The sequence below is a fragment of the Acinonyx jubatus genome, chromosome C2, assembly GCF_027475565.1.
Source record: "Acinonyx jubatus isolate Ajub_Pintada_27869175 chromosome C2, VMU_Ajub_asm_v1.0, whole genome shotgun sequence".
Taxonomy (NCBI): Eukaryota; Metazoa; Chordata; class Mammalia; order Carnivora; family Felidae; genus Acinonyx; species Acinonyx jubatus.
The window spans coordinates 100,058,921-100,084,091 of record NC_069384.1 but is presented as its reverse complement, the minus strand read 5'-3'; the positions used below and the strand labels follow the sequence as shown (position 1 = coordinate 100,084,091).

Here is a 25,171-nt window from a genome sequence, read left to right as displayed (position 1 = left end):
ATTCCTACTTAATTCAGTGTTGGTAGATTACATGTTTCTAGGAATTTATGCATTACATCTAGGTTATGTAATTAGTTGGCACGCTAGGTCTTTTTCATTTCTGAATCTTCTGTTCTAATATTTTTAATTTCTGTTTTATCTGAGTCTTCTCTCTTTTCTTCTTGGTCTAAGGGTTTATTGATTTGATTTATTTTTAAAAATAAAACAACTCTCAGTTTTGTTGATTTTTAATATTGTTAATATTGTTTTTAATTTTGTTTTTATTTTATTTATTAGTTCTCTAATATTTATTTCCTTCCTCTGCTAACTTTGGGCTTAGTTTGTTCTTTTTCTAATCCCTGGAGTTGTAAAGTTAGGTGAGGACTTGTGAATGTTTATATGCACAGTTTCAGATGTATCTATGTAAATATTAAAAACACCTCTGAAGTCTGTTTTATTCATGACCTTTTATTAACTATAAGTATGTTGATATTCCTTTTCCCCTAACAGTACAAATTTAGTCTCACTGACTTGCCTTTTTTATTAAAATATAACCCCATCTTCTACTTAAATTTTCCTGATCATTTGACCACATCATTTTCACCACAGCCCTCAAATTATTAACCTCCCTTCACAATGTATTGAAGGAAAAGGGGTACAGAATGTTAGAATTTCCAGCCCTCTATTTTAGAAAATACTTTGATAATATGATTGAACTGCCTGGAAGTAATATATATTTATCATGGTACTTAACTTGTTTTTATCTCTGGAAAGAAGTTATATTTTTCCTGTCAGAATCACACATTAGTGATGTCAAGCCATTGATAGAATTAAAAAATCATTTTCACTAAAAATAAGTAGAAGTATTTTCCTTTAAAGAGAAAAAAATCATGATAAATTTGAACAAATAATGCAAACAGAAAAAGTCATTCACTTTTCTCTTTTTTATAACCTGTAATTAAGTGATGTGAACTCTGGATAATCAATTGATTGGGAGAATACTATAATCATCATGCCTTAGCTTTTCTTCCTCCTACACGAATAATTAATACTCTTGAAACAAAAGCAGGACACTGCAATGATGATTTCAAATACTCTTTTATTGTTAAGATATCTAGTATAGCATATAGTGATGAACAAAGCATGCAATTCAATTTGAATTTTTTATTGTTTTGTACAGAAGAAGGTATTCAAATTTGCAGCTAAAAGAGAAATTTCTCGTATCATTCACATGCACAATGTTGGTTTTCCTTTAAAATTGAGCTACTCTGTATAACATTTCTTAAATATTGGCAGTTGTTATTCTTTTGTTATTTATATTGACACATATAATTAAGTTTTCAACCTTTTACATTCGAGTGTAATTTGGCTGTATTTTGCCTTAATTCAATAATTCAGACAGCTTAAAATAATTTTGTATGAGGAATAAGTTAAGTTTTTTAAACACTAACCTAATAAGGCCAAATTCAGATACATTCAGAAACTGTAGTCCCTGGTCCCACACAAAAATATGTTCTGTGCACAAAGGCAAGACACATGATGTGTGTACATATTTTCAAAATTCATGGTGATTACTGGAAAAATAATTTCAACTCTATTTTTTAATGAAAATGAACAAAAAAAAAGAAAACACAATTTTTAAAGACTAAGAGCATAACGGTGACCAATTATGGCACATTATATGTTGCTATAACATAAAAATATAGTTCATTGAAGATGTTTTTCCCCTTCAGTATTTTGTTTTTCCTCAATGCACGGAGATAGCAGGTCATTTTCTACTACTTTTTCTCAGTAGAGAGTTGTGTATTTAGAACCAATGTAAAAGTTTTTAAGAGTATAGGAAGTCTTATTGAAAAGATTAAGTTTAGTGGGTGTCAAAGGGGTGGAGAAGAATGTGAGGTATAAGAAGAGACAAAATGTCTAAAAGAGAAATTGATGATTGAATGCACAAGAGATAGGAAGAACAGATGCAAATCTCATTGAAAGATTTCTAATAGATTTAAACAACAAAATGTAGTGAGGAAGCTGCATGAGATACCTTGTGAGACTGGATTCTGGGCATTTGGCTCTGAGCCTTGATGTGTATTTTCTTTCACCTTAACAAATACGAGAGCAACAGAATTGAAGGTAGTCAAGAGTCTTTTGGCTTCTAGAACATACATGTAAGTATAAGGCATGTAGGGCTTGAGTCTGAAGTCCTTTGTTTCATTTAAAAAATATACCAAGTACCTACCATGTGTTGTAGTGGTAAGAAAAATGCACAAAATTTTTGTTGTTGTCTTAAAGTGCTAGGAACAATAAACCAATCAATAAGCTATGTAGTGTATTAGATGATGAGTCTAGTGAAGAAAAAGTTAAAAGAGTAAAGAGTGATAGGGAGAATGGATGTGGGGAATTGGTATTTTAGCAGATTGATAAAGGAAAGCATCTGTAAAGTAACATGTAAGCAAAATACTTGAAGAAGATAAGGTAGGCAGTCATGTATATAACTCTAGGACCACATGTTTCTAGAAAGAACAGCAAGGAAAAGTTACTTCAGTAGGGAGCTTCCCTGGTAGATTTGAGGAACATATATGAGGCCTACATGTCAGACCTGAGTGAAAAATAGAGTGACTAAAAGTGAGGTTGCATTAAAAAAAATTAAAAATGGGGGGCACCTGGGTGGCTCAGTCGGTTAAGCAGCCAACTTCAGCTCAGGTTGTGATCTCATGGTTCGTGGGTTCATGGGTTAAAGCCCACGTGGGGTGCTTTGCTGGCAGCTCAGAGTCTGGAGCCTGCTCCCGATTCTGTGTATCCCTCACTCTGCCCCTCCCCAACTCTTGCTCTGTCTCTTTCTCAAAAATAAATAAAACATTATTAAAAAAAAAAAAAAGAAAGTGAGGCTGGACAAGTAATGGGGGTGCCAATTTTCCCAGAGACTTGTAGCCTTTCCAACAGATTCTGCTATAAACCTTCAAAGAAGTGATGGGTACAATGACAGATTGAATTTCAAACTAGACTAGAAGAAGGGATATTTGGAATCTTGTTGAATTTAATTTGGGTATCAGAGGTGTAGAATCTAGGGTGGGGAAATCTAAGTTGTAGAAAATAAAATAAAATACTGTAGTTACTGTCACTGTCCCCTGCACACATCTTCTTGCTGGTATATCCTTGCATACCCTCCCATTCTTATCGTGAATTGGTTGTTTGTCATTTATCTTTATTTTAAAATATATTTCCAACTTTAAACAACATATAAAATTTAAAAATTTATAAAACTTTATATAGTTCTGCAATATGATTTTAATTCTCCTTTCTGTTTAACTCATTTACATTAATGAATATATAGCTATAATATATTCCTTTTGATTTTTCCTAAGGATTCCATTTTTTGAACATACCACAGGTTATTTATTTATACCCCAATTGATGGGCGTTTAGGTTATTTCTAGTTTTCCTCCAATATAAGTGATGTTGATATGGACTTTTGTTTTTTGTTTTTTGGGTTTTTTTTTCATTTTCGCATTTTTGTATTTTTGTATCATCTCTTTGTTCCCAAGTACAAGAGTTTCTCTAAGGTATGTATCTAAGAGTGTTGTTGTTGAGTCACAGGGGCATATACATTTTTAAACTAGCCAAATCAGGTTATTATTCTCTACACATTCATTTCACCAATATACTCTGTAATCTACATTCTAGGACAGATCCATTTTTCTCAATCAGGTTTTCCAAATGGGTTCAAGATTATAAATGGAGGGGACAGATTTACAATGTTCTTAACTGTCCTGTGGATAGCATAAGCATTATCATTCCTGGCCTTTGCCCACCAAGTGCCTACCAAAACTTCAGTAAGACATCTGCTTTTTTGAAATCCCAGATGCCTATTTAATGAATGAGCATTATATTTTATCTGGAAGTTTTTAGTGTTTATATGAGTGTAAGCCATCCCCCTAAATATCTGATTTGTCCCATAATGTGTAGAGAACACCAGTTTGCTATAGTTTGAAATATTTCCCAGGTGATTCTTAGCAAATTTTTCTTAGCAATTTTTTTTTAATTGAGCATAATTGACATATAGTATTTTGTTCAGGTGTATAACACAGTGATTTGACAATCATATATATTACAAATGTTTGCCATGTTAAGTGTGGTTACCATCTGTTATCATACACATTTATTACAGTATTATTGACTATATTCCCCATGCTGTACTTTTCATCTCCATGACTTATCATATAACTGGAAGTGTGTACCTCTTAGTCCCCTTCACTTATTTCGCCTATCCCCCTAGCCTCCTCTTCTCGGGCAACCACTAGCTCTCTATATTTATGAGTCTGTTTCTCTTTGTTGTTGCTTATCTGTTTGTTCATTTGTTGTTGTTGTTTTTAGATTTCACATATCACTGAAATCATACAGTATTTGTCTTTGTCTGACTTATTTCACTTAGTATAATATTCTCTAGGTCCCCCCATGTTGTTGCAAATGGCAAGATTTCATTCTTTTTATGGCTGAATTCCACTGTGTATATACCACATCTTCTTCATCCATTCATCTATGGATGGACACTTAGATTACTTTCATACTTTGGCTAATGCTGCAACATGGAGGTGCATAAATATCTTTGAATTAGTGTTTTTGTTTTCTTTAAGTGGTGATTCTAAATATAGTCTCCTTCTGATGAACTCTGGGTTTATCAATTTATCTGTCTCCTCTGCTGCTCTTTTGGCTGCTCTTGTGGTATCACTAGGTTTTACCACTTCTTTTCTCCATTCTTATATTACCTATGTTCAGATTCACCTACTTTATCAAACCCCTTGTATATGTGTAACATAAATTTTAGTCAAATGCCACTCCTTTAATAGATCATATGATATTTATATAAAGATAATTTATTTTATCTTTGTCTTCTATATCGTCCCAGTAGTAGTGGCTAATTTTATATGTCAAGTAAAATCCAAAGTATTTTGCCAGATCATTTTATTTTCCTTAAAGAGTTAGATAAGAAGAAAGAGAATAAATTTACATCCAGGTTATGCAGGGTGGTAGATGAATCTATTTGGTCTAAAATTGCTTTCTGAGATTTGTGAAGTATCTGAAGGAAATAATATTTCAAAGGCTCTTTAATATTCAAGTCTAAAACTGACTTGGAGAGATTTGTGATAGTCTAATCAGAATGGAAAATATTTTACATATGTCATATTTGGAAGGTTCAAAATCAGGAAAGTTTAAATTTAGTTAAAAAATAAAATGTTAAATGAGCTTGGGATGGTGATTTGAGAAAAAGGGGGAGAAAATATCAAGGAATAGATAGAATCAAAGAATTTGATTTAATCACAGTTTAGGATGGGTAAAAAGAGGAAATTACTTTAAAAAGAGTTAGTAGAGTGAGATCCTCAAATTTTTAAACCTGCTTTACTTTTCTTCTAATCAGTATATAAAAATCAATTTCTATGAATAAAGAGAATGTATTCTAATAATAGTTTCCAGAAAACCCTTATCATCAGATCCAGAATTGTTCCAATTTTTAATGCCAATGTAGTGGCAACAACTGAGATAAATAATCTATTGTGGAAATCTCAATGAATATTTATAGCCAAGTATTAGGTAGCCTGAGTAGACTTCTGGTTTCAGATACTCAGTGTTACTGTAGTCAATAGATTATAATTGGAGCTGTCTCCTGAATAGCATATGCATATTTCATGCCATCATTTTCTTCCCTGGGTGTTAAGTGTGAGGCTTTGCCAGCACATGAATTACATTCATTACTGTGAAGACAGTAGATAGTTTTGCAGCCATTTGACAAACAATAGTGCCCATTTTCTTAATATGAACTAAGACCAAACAAGGTAATCACCAATTCTCAATACCAAATCTCCAGGCAACAGACACAGTCAACAATATCAGTAATGAAATTTCTTTTAAAGAGTCTAGAGTTTTTTCTCTCACATTGTTAAAAAAAGTTAGGTTTATCATTGACATTTACCTAGTCTTATGATAACAGGAATACGAGTTATCTTATATATTTTCTTGTGTATAAAGTCCTTCAAATATATTTTGAATTTCAACATTTAAATAAGAGAACATTGATGTCTATGAATATAATACATTAATACTAATTTTATTGCTATTTTTAAACTAGTTTTATAAAATGGATTGTAGGAACAAGTTATCAATTAATTCTTCAAATGTTCTTCACATTTTACATGAGAGCTGATATAGGAAAACTCTAATATCCTTTAGCAGTGATATTCAGGAATAGAAACTAGAAAACTTTCTTAAAAAGGAAGTGTGTAGTTCTGTTTAAAAAATCTATTTTATATCTGTTTTCAAATACATTTATTTTATATTTGTATTAGCTTCCTATTTCTACTCTAACAAGTTATCACAACCCTAGTGGCTTAAAATAACACAAACTTGTCTTGTGTTATTTGAGGTCAGAAGTTGGAGATGAGTCATGTGGGGCTAAAATCAAGATGTTTTCAGGACTGCATTCTTTCTAGTGGATCCAGTAGAAATTTAGCTTTTAGAGGGTGCTTATATTCCTTGGCTCATGGCCCCTTCCTCCGTCTTCAAAGTCCATCATTCCAATCTTTACTTCCTTTTCATTATACCTCCTTTTTCTGACTCTGACACTCCTGTTTCTCTGCTGTATGTGCACCTGTGTTTATAAAGACCATTGTGATCATAGTGGGCCCACTCAGATAATTCAGGATAATCTCCCCATAATCCTTAACTTAATCCTTAATTGCAAAATCCCTATGGCATGTAAAGTAACATGTTCAGATTGTGAGGATTAGGTCAGAGGGATTTTATCTGGGATCACTCTGGCATTTTTCATGACAGCTATGTGTGTGTGTGTGTGTGTGTGTGAAGCAGAAGCAGTACATCACATCTGCCTTTGCATAATTCAGCAGGCATTCCATTGAGGTCAATAGGTGTATTATTATTCATAATCATAGGAAAGGGTTAACTTTCCTCAAAGAATGGAATGTCTATCTCGTCATCTGTTGCAAAGGAGAGACAGATTATTAAACAGAAATTTATTCTTCAATCTAATATGTATGGATGTTTTTAATGTTTTGTGGATACGTTTCTTTTATTTTTCTAAGGAGTGAATTTTGCATCATTTTATTGAAACACTGAAAACATTTAGAGGTTTGCCTCTTAACTAAATTTAGGGAAAAATTGTTATTTCTAAAGTATTGTGCCTCTTACTTTCAGAACTAAATTTTTTTTATTTGAATTGTTGTTGTCTTTACCTAATCTGCAACCTAGATGATTGAGCTTTGGAAAATGCTAAAAATGCTTTAATTTTGAAGCATTTAACTTTGGTCCATTACTATTATTTTTTCCAAAATCTTTTCAACTACTTAAAACATCCTACCAAGCGAACTTTGCAAGTGATATCAATCTCTTCTTTTAGGGCTTCTCTAGCAGTTGTTTCTCAGGAAGTGCTTTCAGGAAGATTTGGGAAGTTCTAACAATGCAGATTTTCAAAACAATCTTACTCAGTGGTTGTTTACCTTCTAATTTTTTAAGAATGAGGAAAACCTACCTCATTAACCTTTACTTTTCAGATACACTGTATTTTGCCTTCAGATACTTCAACATAAACAGATATTTCAAGATAAACCTTCCATGCATGTTTCCAAATTTGAGTGCCCTGAAATGAGTGTTACTTTTATTTTACTACAGATGGGCCTGTGAGATATTTTCTTCAATGACCTATTAATTTCTTTTTTTAAGTTTATTTATTTATTTTGAAAGAGAGAGCACAAGCATGAGGGGCAGAAAGGGAGGGGCAGAGAGAGAGGGATAGAGAGAAAATCCTAAGCAGGCTCTACACTGTCAGCTGAGAGCCCAATGAAGGGCTCAAACTCACGAACTGTGAGATCACAACCTGAGCTGAAATCAAAAGTTGTTTGCTTAACTGTCTTTGCCACCCAGGTGCCCCTGACTGATTGATTTCATCTTAAATAATAGTTTTGTATCAATTTCAATTCTTATGAAAGTTGTTCTTGCAGTTTACTGCAATTTGGTTGATTATCTGTTTTCTTCCTTCAAAATCAAACCCACTAAATTTGATAACAGGAGAAATCTCACTACTTTGAGAATGAAATAGCAAAGATTGTAATGAGTAAGTGGGAAAAAAACCCAAAACCCGCATTTTATTGGTTAAAAATTCCAGTTGCTAAGTAATATTGATAATTCTATCAAGAATCTGAGCTGAGAAAGTACAAGAGAAGGAATTATGAAGAAGTGGGTGGAGCTGGGAAGAAGCAGTGTGGGGAAGCTGTGTTTCTTTGCTTGGCTACTTGACATTGGTTTAGTTAAATTTGCCTTTTTAAATTTTGTGCTTGATTTGTATTGTTTCATTGTAATTCGGGGTAAGGAAGATATAAATCATGTTTAAATTGGGATTAATGACAAATCAGATGAATAAACTATTCTTAATATACTGTAGAAATGAATAAATATTATAGCTGTAGAAATGGTATTCAAATGAATAACAACATATAAATTCAGAAAACAGCGATTATTTATGATTAACACCACATGAAACCTGGATTCAATGAGTTTCCTAGAGAGATTAGTGGAGATGCGTCAGGATGCCGTAAGAAGTTGAATTATCTGACCTCCAGATTTCTGTTACAACTCTAAAATAAATGTACAGTGAGCTGTACAAAAAACTTCCAGGGGATCACAACCAATCTTCCAGGTTGGCCCAGGACTGTTTCAGTTTTAAGACTGAATAATATATATATATATATCTATATATAATATATATATAGATATATATATATATATATATTATATATATATAGATATAATATATATACACATTATATTTTAATATGTATATTATATATTATATAAAATTATTACACTTTAATTATACATTAAAATAATAACATAAATAATGTAAAATTTTATATTTCAATTGTATATAATTAAATTTTATATAATTTACATAATTAAAATTTATAATATTTTTATCACTCTGAATCACTGAAGCCCCCAACTCATGATTTCTCAAATGCCACAGATAATTGCTTGAGATTACCAATGTCTAACCCTAGGTCCAAGTCTCTGAAACATACTTGTATTGCTGTCACTTTTATGCGAGAGAGTAAGATAATGAGTTTCCTAGGGATATGATTATATATGGAGGTATAATATTTATATCTCCGAGTGCATCATGGAAGTAAAAACAGAAACAGAAACAAAAATAAAAAAAGGAGAGAGGAGTGAGGGGCTGGAAGCAGCTTGATTTGCTAGACTGTGTATCATGATGAGGAACAGGGATTGTCAGAAAGAAACATGTTTTTTCTAAGCATATTCTGTCGTGGCAGCCTCACCCTGATTCATACTGCTATCATGGTGGAAGAACATGACCTGCAGGCACAGTTGTGATGCATCGGCTGTGCTAATTTGGAATTTCTTTGCCTGGTATGGAGTAATGATAAAGACTTACAGTGACTTGGAGTTCCTTAGAGATCCCACCGTAGAAAAATGGCTATCATTTGAGTCTTGTATGCACTCATCCAATTTCTCTATTGTTCATTAGGCAGCACTGGTGGTGAATTATAGGGAGAAAATCTATAAATATTAATATCCTGTGTCATTACACATAGTAGTTTCCAGCTTATTATTCTCAAATATGTTCTAGAACTAGAATTCAAGTAAAGTTAAAAAATTGTTCAACTATAAAGTATTGGAAAAATAGATTAAACCAGATGATTATCACCAGTAACAATAGAAGTTGCTTTACATTTAACTGTATTTTTTAGCCTTTGTTTCAATTAACTCCTTGCTGAATGTGTATTATAGTATAGTGAAAAATACCATAACTTGTGGAGCCACAGAAGCTCAAATTCAAGAGCTGACTTCTCAATTCAGTAGTTGGTTATTTTAAGCAATGAGGTCATTTCCCTAAGCCTCAGTTTCCTTAATTGAAAATATGGACAACTATTCTTAGGATTTGCTTGGAAGATTCAGTAATAACATAAATTATGCATAAAGCATGCAGCAAGTTCTCACACTTTACTCTTCAAATCTGTTCAAAACTCACTGATCACGGAGAGAATGATCTTTCATCATCTGCTTATTCAGTATGTGAAATGTCTGAAGTTGTGAGATTCCTCTTACTGAGGTGGAAACAGAAAACGTTTCCTCTCTTAAGACATGGGGCAAAAGGGAGAGATCAAGGGTAGTCCTATTCCATTAGATGATTGTTGACTGTCCTACCTAGTCATAACTGTTTTCCTGATTCAAACACCTAGATCCTTAGGGCTGGAATAAATAGGGTTGTGTTATCTTTTCCCTAATTCTTCTGTATAATCATCTTCATGGATTATTATGTATGCAATATTCACAAATATATTTCAAAGTCTAGTGTAACACAAATATGTGTTATAATAATTGCCCCTAAAAGTCAACAAACAACTACTGTCTGCTCACTTCCTGGTATCTGTCAAAAGATTTAGAAGCTCTTTCAAATCCTGAAAATACTCTCCCAAATCCACCTCCCCCCAAAATTAGGGTGACTAAAACTTAGTCAATCAATTCTAACTTTTATAAAAGGAGTAGTTACAGCGCTTAACTTCTCAATCTTTATAGCTAAATTTAGTTATCTATATACTAGAGATAATAAGATAACAGGATGGTGTGAGGATTAAACAAAATGTTAGTCTTAAAAATCATAAGAGAGTCTTAGTTTATAGTACTGGTGACTCAGTAGTAGCCTGTACTAAGAATATACATAAGATAGGTTTATTCATTTTATTTCAGTATTTTTTGATTTGCATTTTTATAAAAAAATATGAAATATTCTAGTATTTATTTTTTGAAAATTTTTAATGTTTATTCTTGAGAGAGAGAGAGAGAGAGAGGGAGAGACAGAGCATGACTGGGGGAGGGGCAGAGTGAGAGAGGGACACAGAATCCAAAGCAGGCTCCAGGCTACCATCTGTCAGCACAGAGCCCGACGGCCGGGCTTGAGTTCACAAGCCACGAGATCGCGACTTGAGCTGAAGTCAGACACTCAACTGACTGAGCCACCCTGGTGCCCCTAAATATTCTAATATTTCTGCTAGGATTATTTATTTATCCCCTAGGATTATTTACAATAATATTATTTTCTCTAGATAAATTGGCTCCATGTGGTAGTTAAATGTAGTTCTATGTTCCGACGCAGACCTCAAGCTTAAACTTTCTGCTTCTAGCATTCTTGCTATAAGACATACGTGGTTTCTGGATCAATTACTTTTTTTTTTCCTATTCTTATTCTTATCAGACAGATTATAATTTGACAAACTACATCTTATAGTAAGTAAGAACTTATGGATGATTGAAATCCATTATAAATTAGTAAACTCTTAACTTTTTACCAAGTTCTTACCTGCATGATTTAGGCAAAGGGCGTATAAGTTTGGGCTCTGGGTAACCAAACGAGCCTGTCTCCACATCTAGCTCAGACACTTCCATCTTTAATTCTTTCACATTTCATTTCACCTCACCACTCAGTGCTGGATGACATACAATGATCCTGGAACTTTTAGCATAGCTGTAATTGGACTCACTGTGCACTCGTAATCAGAATTTTAGAAATGAAGGTCAATATTAAATTTAGAAAACTATAGGTCAACATAGAAAAATACTTCTTTGTGCCTTTCATAAAGACCTTTGGTCTTTTCTATTTCCATGTCAACTAGCCATGAAAAATCAAAAGTCTTCAAAAACCAAAAGTATATTTTTATAATGATTTCTTATCTTTCACAGAATTATGTCTCCCATTCTAATACTGACTTATAAGCCTGGAAGTCCTTCCCTTCACATTCCTGTTTTCTTTTGCCTTAGACTCTCCTTCAGGTTTTTCCCGTCTCCTTACCTTCTTTCTTAAAATCTGGACAACCATTTAATTTTAAAAATATATGAGTATTGGTGGATTCTTTTAAAATTTTGCGAATATATTAAAAAACCTCATGCTTTCAAGTGGAAAAGACAATACCTAGTTTGTGAATATCTAATTTTTAAAAAATCAATGCTCACTAAATATTATTTTCTTTAAACTTTGGCATTTCTGAGGCACCTGGGTGGCTCCGTCGGTTAAGTGTCCAACTTCAGCTCAGGTCATGATCTCGTGGTCTGTGAGTATGAGCCCTGTGTTGGACTCTGTGCTGACAGCTCAGAGTTGAGCCTGCTTCGGATTCTGTGTCTCCCTCTCTCTCTGCCTCTCCCCACTCACACTCTGTCTCTCTCTCTCAAAAATAAATAAACATTTAAAAAAATATTAAAAAAAAACTTTGGCTTTTCAAACATACTATTCAAAATTGAAAACTTGTTGAAATAAATGCATAGGATAAAATGGTAGAAAAGTGTTAGGTTGGATCATAGCAATAGTGCATACATCACATGGTGAATATCTCATTGTTGTCACCAAGATTTATTATTCCTTATATGAGAAGTAGAAAATTCCACTGGTAGGTTTTTAGTGTTTTCTCTTAGTATATGTATAGCAAAAGCATAATACAAATAAAGTTCTCATAGACCTCAGTTGCTGGTTGGTGAAGGTCTTATACCCAAAGTGTAATATCAGAAAAAATAAAAGAAAAAATCTCAATATTCAGAATTGGAATAAAGTCTAATGGTAATAAACTCATCTGATTCTCCACCATCTTGACATCATTTTCTTAATCACTTATGAAATCCTTTTACAGTGTCACCAAGCATGGAATGATGATATATCTGTTTTCCCCAAAAGGTGTTAACATTATAATTACCAAATTGACTGAGACTTTCAGCTGTGTTTGATTGTCATTGTGTTAATCATGTAGTACTGAATGGCCACTACAAGCTATTTTATTAAGCAGTTTCTTGTCCTATGTGTTTCGCCCTTCTCTTGACTTTAAAACAGCTATTTGATTTTTTACTTTTGAGTTCATCTTTTCATAGTGTTGTTTTGCTAGCTTTTTCCTTTCACTGTCTCATTTACGTTCTTTTTTCTCTGATATATAGTTTAGTTATTACTTCTTTTGTTTACTTGAACTTTATTTTTTAAAACATTGTAGTTTTCTGATTTCTTTAAGTCTACAATTCTCCTGAATAAAATATCCCTGATTTATAGAAACTTCCATTTCAGAAGATATTACATATTTAATGTTACTAACATTGAATATCGTGTGTGATGCTTATCTTGATAAGAAAGTATTAGTAATTTTACTGTTCAAAATATCCAAATGTTGTTTTATACTTACTAATTTATTCAGTTATTATTCTTTCTACTTTATTATTGATCTTTATGGCAGAAACAGAGAACTTTAACTTTTCAAAAATCTACATAAAGTACACACAACACTTCAGAGTATGTGCAGACTGAATAAATACTTATATATAGTTTAAGCAGGAGAGAAGTTGGGGCCACAGACAAAATGCCTGGGAAAAATTGTATTACTCTCCAACAGTTGCTCATCTGGATGAAATCAATTTGTTGGACAGCTTGGGGGAGAAGAGATTCTAAACATTATTTTCACAGGAGATTTCAGCAAAAATCATTTAATATACAAATATACTACTTGTGGCACAACTTTAAACTTGTTTTTTTTTTCTTTTACCATAGTTCCAGTTACAGAATCTTTCTTAGGTGATTTAGTATTCCTCTTTTCATGGTATATCCTATAATAAACAGCTAAATATGACAACAAAAATCATCTGAGTTCATCCTTCTTGCTTATTGAAAAAAATAAGTGTTATTTCATAAAATTATAGAACAGTGTCAGATTGGAAGAAATAAAAGAGGTTAAGAATGTTCTCTATTTTTTTTCTTTGCAATTGTTGATATATATTACAAAAATCAAAATTGATTTCCATCCTTTTAAGTGTGTATAATTGTAATTATAAAACCTAGCTTTTATAACCCTAACTTTATAAAGGAAGAGAAAAAGTTAAGAAGAGGCTAAAAATTTGCCCAAGAGTATATCTAACATGCCAGCCAGTATGGTGTCAGATTCAGAACTCAATGATTTTTTGCGTCCTCTGTAATGCTAAAATATCTACCTTGTTACACTGAGAAATTTAAAAACCAGAAGGTAATTCTGAGCACATTTCTCCAGCTTGCTCTGTACACTATAAAATGAGCAGAGATCTAAAAAGGCAATTGATGGTTATAAGAATTGGAGGAGGAAACCAGAATTATTTACCTTGTTTTTTTTTTCTTTTGATCTGTATTATACTCATGCACATTTTTCTACCATAAACATACATGAGTTGTATGAATAATAATAAACAATGTCCTGAAAGGAAGTCTTCTTTCTCATTTCACCTCATCTAAGAAAAGGTGTATCTCTCTCTCTCTCTCTGTCTCTCTCATGTATATGTGCTTACATGTGTATATATATGCATGTATATGTGTGTGTATTCCCATACACACATATATGTGCATATTTATGTACTTGTATTACATATTCCAGTTCATATACACACATACTTATATTACAGACATATGTGTAATATATATATTTATGTATTAGACTTATTTTCAGAGATTTTCAGACATAAGTGATTGGTCACTAAAACTGAGAATAAGAAGTGCGTGTGTGAATGTGTGCATGTTTACAGTATTTTTATCTATTTCATCCTCAATCACTATATTACTCTCCATCCCTATTCTTAAAATGTTCATTTGGTTATCTGCAAGGTCTTTATTTGGGGGCTCAACAAAGAAAACTCCAAGTTAAATGTTTCCATTAAGCAATGTTCATAGCCTTTGATTTCATCTATATAATCTCTAGTACATATCACATAACAAAGTTATCTGTCTCATGTTTATGATGATAATTACATATTCTTTACTTAAAGGTGTGTTATGAAATTAATCTATTTACTCAAAATGATTTTATTTGTAATTTGACGAAACACTTATAAAGTGTATAGAATAAGGTAGAATAATACTATTTATATAATGGTAGCCTGAAAAATAAAAACATAGGATTAATGGACAACTGGTTAAGTGATGATCCACAGTTACATTAGATAGAAGTACGAATACAGCAATAATTTAAGACACTGGTGTAGGAAAAGGCAGTCATACAGCACAAATGAAGAATTCAGAAATATTCTCACATATATCATATCACTGACATAAGAACAGTGAGGAAAATATGAGTGGGTTAATAAATCATATAGGATTAATTGGTTGTGTAGTTTGGTAAGCATATTCACAGACATTGAAGTGAAACAAAAATTACATCGTTAGTTCATTTCATGCACAGCACACACAGACACACATACACAGTCTTGAGCTAATTAATAAATAAGTAAATGTGAAAATAAAAATACCAAATAAATTGATAAACAATCTATGGTATCTGTGGGTATACTTTTAAAACATAGTGCAAATAATTACATTAAATTAAATGTACATTTAATTTACATTAAATTACATTACATTACATTACATTTAATTTACATTAAATTAATTTGCATTAAATTACATTAAAATGCAGTAAATATTTGAAAGACAAAACAAACAAGAAAATTATGTAATATCAGAGAAATGTTTCATTTTTCTAATACAAATAAAAGTAAAACAAAAGTAAATTATCAGCTTAATATTTAAAAATAATCAAATTAGAGGCGCCTGGGTGGCTCAGTTGGTTAAGCATCTGGCTTTGGCTCAGGTTGTGATCTCACGGTTTGTGAGTTTGAGCCCCGCATTGGGCTCTGTGCTGACAGCTGAGCCTGGAGCCTACTTGGGATTCTGTGTCTCCCTCTCTCTCTGCCCCTCCCCTGCTCACGCTCTGTCTCTCTCTCTCTCTCAAAAATAAATAAACATTAAAAAAATTAACAAAAATCAAATTAGTGGAATTAACAACAACAACAAAAACTAAGCATGCCCAATATATGGTTTCCAATAACTAAAGAAATACAAATAAAAAAAAAATCATGTACTTTTTGTCTCTATTATGTTGATAAAAATAAAAAGACTCAAAATACTCTGTGTGAATGAGAGTGACAACTCACACACTCTCTTGGAGAAAGATCCATCTTGTTTCAAGAGTAGAGCTTGATAGTGGCTATAATATCAAAATGTGGAGTTGATATACCCTTATGTATATTGATTCTTCTTATTGGATTTATGACAAGGAGATAATCAGAAAAGTGTGAACAGGTTTATGCATAGAAATGTTTCATTAGAGTATCACTTTAGTGCTTCAAAAATTGAAACAACCCAAATGTCAACAGTCCAGGGCAGTGAAACAATCATGATGATGACAGTGGTAAGATGACTAGGTAATACTCATTCAGCATTTATTATGAACCGGGCACTATTTCAAATGTTTCTTTTTTCATTTATTGTCTCATTTAATCCTGTCATAACAATCACATGAGATGTGCAGCCACTAAATTCTCTTTCTCTGAATATATGTGTGTGTGTGTGTGTAGTGTATAGATTTATACATATAGTGTGTATATATGTATACATTACATATATATACTGTATGTGTGTATATATATGTGTGTATATATATATATATATATGTATATATAGACCATGATATGTGTTATTTAGAGAAAATAGTTACAGAAAGAATATGTTAGAGTTTGATTAAATTTATACAAATTGGTATGTCCGTGAATGTTGATATTTTCATGGATATTGACCAAAATATTAATGTCAGCTCTTTCTAAATGTTACAATGTAATGTTATATTCTTATTGAAAATACTTTTTTCTAAAAATATTATGTCGCAATTATAGCTATTCTAAGTTACTAATTATTTTTTCACAACTTCCAGGTGTTGCCTTAATCTTTGTTGAAAATTTGTTGTTTTAATACTGTCTCTTATGCTCATTTTTATATTAATATGCTATGATATTTTATTAATCTGGATAAAAATTAGAGTTCCAATCTTACTTTTTGACATGATAACTTTTCTTTATACTCAAGTATAATTTAATATAAGAACATTTAAAAATCAATATTTCATACAAGAAAATTTTCAAACAATAAAGATTATAAATAAGAAAGTTAGTGCATGTGCCTGATTATTATTCAGCATCATTTCAGGAAGAGTTATTAAATAATATAAAGAAGGAATATTGGGACTCAGCCAAGCCATTATTACAATATCCACTGATAACTCCTCTCACTTTTCTTTTTACTTTTACTTCTTATAGAAGTAATTTAGATTAGAGATAAATTCAATATAACTTTTTCCAAAAATAACAGCATAACAGAAAATATCATATAATTGTATGTATTTTAAACATCTGATTGTTTGAATTTTCACAGAACTGGAGTGTATTTATCATCATCACTACATGAGAGTACAATTAATTAGAATAATTTAGTTTTTTTAAAGCAGTATGATCTTGGAGAAATAGGTATACTTTAGTTGGGATACATCTGAGTTGACCTCAACTCTGAAATTATTTTTGTGTGATTCTATTTCTTGGCCTTTTATTTCATAAATAAAATTGAAAAAAACTTGTAAGGAGGTGATTCTTCAAGAAACTTTCTGGTTAAACATATAAATATTCTATTTATATAATAAAAACATACATATTATACGCACTGATTACACTGATAAAATCCATCAAAATAAGAAGCCTATGGCCAGAGTGCCCTCACCACTGCCAGCACCAAGGAGTCAGAGTCAAGCTAAATGATTCCTTAATGACATGTCTGGTGCTGGCCTCAATTCCAAGCTCAAGTTGGCCATTTCTACATTTACCTTGGCCTTCTGGCCATTTCATTTAACACTGAACTATACTTTTCTCCCATAAACTAGCTTCTCCTTTGAGCTTCTTGTTCCTGTTATTCCATATCCCTATTTATCCAGTGTCCATAGTTGTTTTCAATGTTTTCCTATCTCCTCACATCCAGTCTGTTACCACACTCTGTGCAGTCTGCACTTGTATCTTTCATTTATATCTTTTTCTTTTTTTTTTTTTTTTCATTTGTACTGTTCACACCACAGTGTAGGCACTCATGAATTACTGGAATACAGAGTCCTCTAATGGGTCTCCCCTCCTCTGCTTTTTTTTTTTTTTTTTTGCATCCTGTTTGTGCACATGAGCATCATATTGATGTTCCAGACATGTACTTTGATCATAGCACTTCCCAGTTACTTCCAAGGCAAGTCACTGACTTTGAAATAAAATCCAAATCATTCAGCTAGCATCCAATACCTTCTTTTCTTTCCAGCCTTTTCATTGATCTCTGTGGTCAGCTTTAGCAAATCTGATGTATTTTCATTGCTCCAAAGGCACCTGTTGGTTTTCTCTCTCCTCATGTTTGTTCTTGCCATTTTTCTCTTCATGAATGCCATCTATCCCTAACACCATCTACAGAAATCCTGTAATACCCACCCCAGATGCCAATTCATTTTTTATTTCTTCCTGATACCTTCAGCTCATGTACCATTGTTTGAATCATTCTTTTTGATATTTGGAGCTTTCTGTATGGTATGTAAGGCATTATATACTTTAGCTACCTTGCAGAATTTCAGAAAGTAAAACTGTTTCGTGGATGTGTATTGATATCCCCCAGTATCTGTCAGTGCTCTGCATCACTGTCAAGGAAAAATTCTGAGGAATTATTCCAGCCAAAAAAATCAAGAGAAAAAAAAAGATACATTATCTACTAAATTTGAAGGAAACTTTTTATACATATATTATTTATATATAAATATATAATTAATTTATATAAATAATATACCAGTATATACCATAAATATTTATATATAATGTATATATGTAATTAACACATATACCAGTTTAATAAGGTATTATTTATACAAGATGTTTCCACAAAAATAGTAAAAGCAAATTATAAAAAGCCATTACAGGTAGTTATCTACAATTGACTAAGTAAATTAGCCATGAGTCTGTTCTTTTCTTTTCTTGTCTTGTCTTGTCTTTTCTTTTAAGTATTTTTTAAATGTTTTTATTTACTTTTGAGACAGAGAGAGACAGAGCATGAGCAGGGGAGGGGCAGAGAGAGAGGGCGAGACACAGAATCTGAAGTGGGCTCCAGGCTCTGAGTTGTCATCACACAGCTGGACGCGGGGCTCAAACTCATGGAGTATGAGATCATGACCTGGGCTGAGGTCGGACGCTTAACTGACTGAGCCACCCAGGCGCCCTGACTTTATTTATTTTTTAAATGTTTATTTCTTTTTGAGAGAGAGAGAGACAGACAGAGTGCAAGTGGGGAAGGGGCAGAGAGAGAGGGAGACACAGAAATTGAAGCAGGCTCCAGGCTCTGAGCTCTCAGCACAGAGCCCATTGTGGGGCTCAAACCCATGAACTGTGAGATCATGATCTGACCCGAAGTAGGACACTTAACCGACTGAGCCACCCAAGTGCCCCGAATCTGTTTATTTTAAAAATGAGTATCATTGATTACTTCTTTGAGAACATAGTATAAGAAAATATCCGGGGTGCCTGGGTGGCTCAGTGGGCTGTGTGTCAGATTCTTGATTTCTGCTCAGGTCATGATTTCACCATTTGTGGGATAGAACCCCACATCAGGCTATGTGCTGATAGAGTCGAACCTGCCTGAGATTCTCTCTCTCTCCCTCTTCCCCTCCCTCCCTCTCTCTCTCTTTCTCTAAAATTAAAAAAAAAGAGAGAGAGAGAAGAAAAAGAAAAAGAAAAAGAAAAAGAAAAAGAAAATGGCATATAATATGAAGCTATAGATGTTGGCATCATTTTTAGTTTTTATTCAAAATTGAAATAATTTTTATTTTGTTTTATCATGGCTCTATTACATGTCACACAGAAAACACCAGGGAAAAAAAGCATAAGTAAGAAAATGAATTTATCTTTATATCCTTGCTCTGTAATACCATCTCTCAGAGATAATTGTTATGAATTTTGGTGATTATCCTTCTAAATATCTACTGTTATTTAAAATGCATATGATCATATCATAGCCACTTTTAAATATTTTTAACATATCCATATGCTATGAGCACATTTCCATGTGAATATAAATTGTTAAAAATAATTGTATACATATCTGGCTCCAGTGTCATGGTTGGTCCCTATATTGAATGAGCAGGCTGCACTCTGGTAAAAGGAGGCAGCAGGTTGGGACCTGGTTCCTGAGCATTCTGGTTTGACTCTTCAACCATTAATAATGTCTGGGACAATGTGGAGGGGTCAGAAGAATAGACCAATTGGTGGAGAGGAAAGTCTGGGAGAACGGTACCCAGTGGGTGTGCCAGGAGGAGCAAGTTGATTACCAATCCAATGCCCACAAATATGGGAATGACTTCTACAAAATCCACTAAAACAGGTTTTTCAAGGATAGACATTGGCTTTTTCCTGAATTCCCAGAGCTAGCACCTAGCCCAAACCAAAATCACTTGAAGGATTTGCTCTCAGAGAACAAGAGAAGTGAAGTAGCTGAATGTAGGAGCAGTGAGGATGGACCTGCTTTAAAAATAAAAGAACACTCGTGTTCTTCAGATAGCCTTGGATGTAAAACACAGATGCCTCCTGGGGAAGAAAACATAACTCAGAAACTCAGTCACCTGGAAATCTGTGCTGATGAGTTCCCTGGATCCTCCACCGCCTACCCAACACTCGAGCAGTTGTTCCAGACAAGATGCAGAAGGCTATCAACAGGCTGCGCAGGCTTCTGAAGCACGGAGAGTGATGCTTCTGCAAGATTATGGCCACTAAGACATGGCTTAGCTTCAGTTTACAAAAAGGTCAGTGTCTCTGTGAAAATTTCTGTGTGAGAGGTGATAGTACTATAGTTTACTTCACACAAGATGGGCCAGATGCACTTATCACTACTGCTGGACTGGAAAAGTCTCAGAATCTGGTGGATAGCAGATTGCAGCTGAACTGAGGAAATGACAATGTACCGAGTTTGGATTTAGTGCAAATATCGCAAGCCTCTTCTGTCTGGTGCTGGCTGAGAGGCACCCGCCCCTGACATGATATAAGCTCTTTGGGGCCTTTTTAAAAAGAGCAATCACAAATGGTGTCTTGTTGATGTAGGAATGTTCAAAAATTGAGACTTAAACCTTGAACGGAAAAATTGCTTTTTATCAAGCTTCTAATAATTGTGCTTCATATTTGTGAAGCCCTTTGAAAGATACTTTCCTCAAGTTTTTTTCTTACTTTGAGATCTCAAAGAGTCTTTCTTGCCATTTTGTAATTTATCATAACTGAAATGTTCATGGAAATCATGAATTTAAAAAGTATCTGGAATTTATTTCCATGTGAAAGTATTATATTTGATGAAGTGTAATTTGATTGTGAGTTGCATTAAATTATTATGGATGTCCAATACCTGGGCTAGGCAGTCGATGCATACAAAGGTGAGTAAAGGTCTTGTTCAGCGAGAAGCATGTCAATAAGTATCATCTTTTTTGCATGTTTTCCTGACTCAAAAGCACTGCTTTAAAGAATATCAAAATATGTCCTTGTTACATATTTATTTAGTCATGGTCTCCACAACCTTAGCTCTGTGGAATCTTAAGCACGGTTCCCCCTCTAAGTAACTTCCTTCTTAACAATTAAAAGGATCTTGACTCTTAGTAAAATAAATAAATGATAAGTAAGTAAGTAAATAAATAAATAAATAAAATTGTATACCATACCACTCTATCTCAATATAAAAATATTTTTAAATATTTAAAATTCACTTTTTTATACCTTTATATAATCTCTATACATCAACTATTGGCCAAAAAAAAAAAAAAAAAGAGAGAGAGAAGATGTCTTCTGGAGGAAAATTAAGTTTTTTCAGTGTATATCTGATATGTGCTTGAATCATGTGTATGCCAGGGATATATGAGAGAGTCAGAACCCTGACCCAGAAGGAAACCCCATTCTCTAAAATTTATCATTTCTCTATTGAGTGGTCAGATAGAGAACACTTTCATGTTAAGAGATACTTTAAGATAAAACCATATCTGTTTTTAGTCCTATAAAAAAACCTCCTATTCTTAGCAGAAAAAAATAACGTGGAACTCAAAGAACATGCCCATTTAGTATTCATCTTGAATCTTCTTAAATCCTAAAACAAGGATGTACAAATCATTATTTCTTGTATGTTTATATTTAAATACATAAATGAAAATACATTAAAGTGAATGGATTTTAAAGAAATAGACTAATCTAGAAATGGAAACAAAATTTGCATGTGTAATTGCTAATGTTCATTAACACTTCACTGTGACAATCCATTGCTTCTGAGGTTCAGGGGAAGCTGCCAGGGAGTTGTCATTGCATTTGTTATCAGTAACTATGTATATTTATACTAAGTACTTTTCAAATGCTCATAACAAAGCAATTTTCTTCATTTTGGAAGCAGAAAATTAATTTATTCTAATTATCAACTTCCGATGTTAGTGGTATAAAAGATAAAAGAATAATAATTAAATTGGGTTCGTATTTAGTGAGCACAATGAGACAATTGAAGAGGAATTAGTTTCTGTGCAGGATGAGAGACTTGGGGAAAATTACTGTGGCACACAAATTTGAAATATTATAAATCAATTTAAAGGACATTTGATTAGTTTGTCAAGAGGTTTAGAAAGCATGGTAGAGAACCCAAAAATATGAATGGGATCAAGCTTATGTATGTGTGAGTCATACCAGCTATATGTAAAAATTACTAAGTTTATTCATGGCTAGAATAACCTTTGAAAATTAAACAAAACGTATATAAAAATCTCCGTGTAAAGACTAGGACCAAAACTGTGACTCCCACAGAATTTTAATTCTTTTTGTATGCTCTTCCTTGTTTTTCTTCAGTATTTCTAACTCTTTCAAAGATTTTACATTCCACTGCTGTTTTCCAACATATTGTGAAATGTTTTTGAAATCTGTCACGGACTTCAGATTTATTTTTATCCAGCAAAATTCAATTTGTTTCAAGCTGCATTTAGTATTAAGAGCTATAATCATAGATTTGTAAAATTCTGTTGTGTGCTTTAGAGTTACCAGAATGCCAAGTTTAAATTACACTTGATATCTTTAATCTTGAGTATGAAAAGGTATATCAGTCAGAGTCCAGTCAAGAGTCAGAAATCATATCAGGAACCTGAGGAGAATAATTTCTATATAAAGAATTATCAACTAGTAACAGGGAATTAACTATTAAGAGGCATAGAGAACTCTAAACAGAGGAATAGAAGTGGGGAGCAGCCACTATCTCTAGGGTTTAGGGAGAATAGTAGAGAAAGAAGTAAACTTGAAAGAAAGAGGGTCTCTCTAGACACACACACAAACACACACACTCTGCTGGAGAGGGTGGGTCCCTGGTTCACCAGGTGGGAGAGAGCTTTGGAAAGGTTTAACAAGCGAGGAATCCCAGGGTGAGGTGCTGCTGAAAGTCTCTGGGAAGCACCCAGTGAGATTTGCTGGGAAGCCACCAGCTGAGTTTCATGATGTAGGAAAAAACAGGAAAGGAATAGAACCAGAAGAGAAGGCCCTTCCTTTTTTTTCTTTTTCCTTTTTTTTAATGTTTATTTTTGAGAGAGAATGCATAAGCAGGGGAGGTGCAGAGGGAGACAGAAGATCCAAAGCAGGCTCCACACTGACAGCAGAGAGACTAATGTAGGGCTTGAACCCACAAATTGGAGAATCATGACCTGGGCCTAAGTAGTTGCTCAACCCACTGAGCCACCTAGGTGCCCCAGGCCCTTCCTTTTGAGTTGTCCCTCTACTGCTCTCTACTGACAGAATTTAACATTGTGGTGGCCAGCACAAAAGAGATTTAAATGATGCAGCTCCAGTATCACAAAGCAGCGGGGGAAAGGTGGATTTGGAGCAGAGGGACAGTTGATAACCAGCATAGAAGTAAAGGATGGAATATAAGCAGTTTATTGGAGTGTATTTGCAGGAATCCAATAGCTATTTTATTTGTTTTTGTTTGTTTGGTTTTTGTATACAGTCATTTGCTTTGAGTTTTAATGTTATTATTTCTGGCCTCTTATTCATTCATTCATTCATTCATTCAAATTTTTATTTAAATTCTAGTTAGCTAACATATAATGTGATATTGGTTTCAGTAGTAGAATTTGGTGATTCAGCATTTACATACAACATCCAATTCTTTTTTTTTTTAATTTTTTAATCTTTATTTTTTAGAGAGAGAGAGTGTGTGAGTCGGGGAGGAACAGAGAGGGGGGGAACACAGAATCCAAAGCAGGCTCCAGGTTCTGAGCTGTCAGCACAGAGCCCCACACAGAGTTCGAACCCATGAACCCTGAGATCATGACCTGAGCTGAAGTTGAACAATTAACCGACTGAGCCATCCAGGCGCCCCAACAAGTGCACTCCTTAATACACAACACTCATTTAGCCTATCTCCCCTCCATCCACCATCAGTTTGTTCTCTAAAGTTAAGAGTCTCCTGTGGTTTGCTTTCCTCTCTTTTATCCCTTCCCATGTGTTCATCGATTTGTTTCTTAAAGTCCAAAAATGAGTGAGATCATATGGTATTTGTCTTTCTCTGACTGACTTATTTCACTTAGCATAATACAACTCTAGCTCCATCCACGTCATTGCAAATGGCAAGATTATCATTCTTTTTGCTGGCTGAATAATATCCCATTTATCACTCTCTCTCTCTCTCTCTCTCTCTCTCTCTCTCTATATATATATATATATATATATATATATATATTTGGATCAACAGTATCCAAATTATTATACACACACACACACATATATATAATATATATATATTATATATATAATATACATGCACACACACACATACATACACCACATCTTCTTTATCCATTCATCAGTCGATGGACATTTGGGTTCTTCCTATAATTTGGATACTGGTGATAATGCTGCTAGAAATATTGAGGTACATGTGCCCCTTTAAATCAGTATTTTTGTGTCCTTTGGCCTCTCATTTAAAGGAAACTTCGGTATAGTTTCTCACTTCCTGAGAAATAGTAAAGTCTTTGCAGCACATTTATTTTCAGTGAAAATAATGACCTCTTCTTTATGGGTATATACATTGCAATACAATGCAATACATTGCACTTTATCACACATTATCTCAAATATGTGTAGAATGCATTCATATCCTTATTTTCCTGATGAAGAAATCATAATTTATGGAGGCAAAATGACCATCTAGGGCCTTAGAGCTAATAAGCAGCAGAGCTAATACCTTAGAAAAAAAAACAAAAACGTTCCCTGATTACAAGGTATGTACTGTGTC

General features: G+C 33.3%; 1 pseudogene; it reads left to right on the top strand.

Moving 5' to 3' along the window:
• Positions 1 to 20,018: 20,018 nt before the first annotated feature.
• Positions 20,019 to 20,615, top strand: LOC113600005 (tRNA N(3)-methylcytidine methyltransferase METTL2B-like; annotated as a pseudogene).
• Positions 20,616 to 25,171: the final 4,556 nt, after the last annotated feature.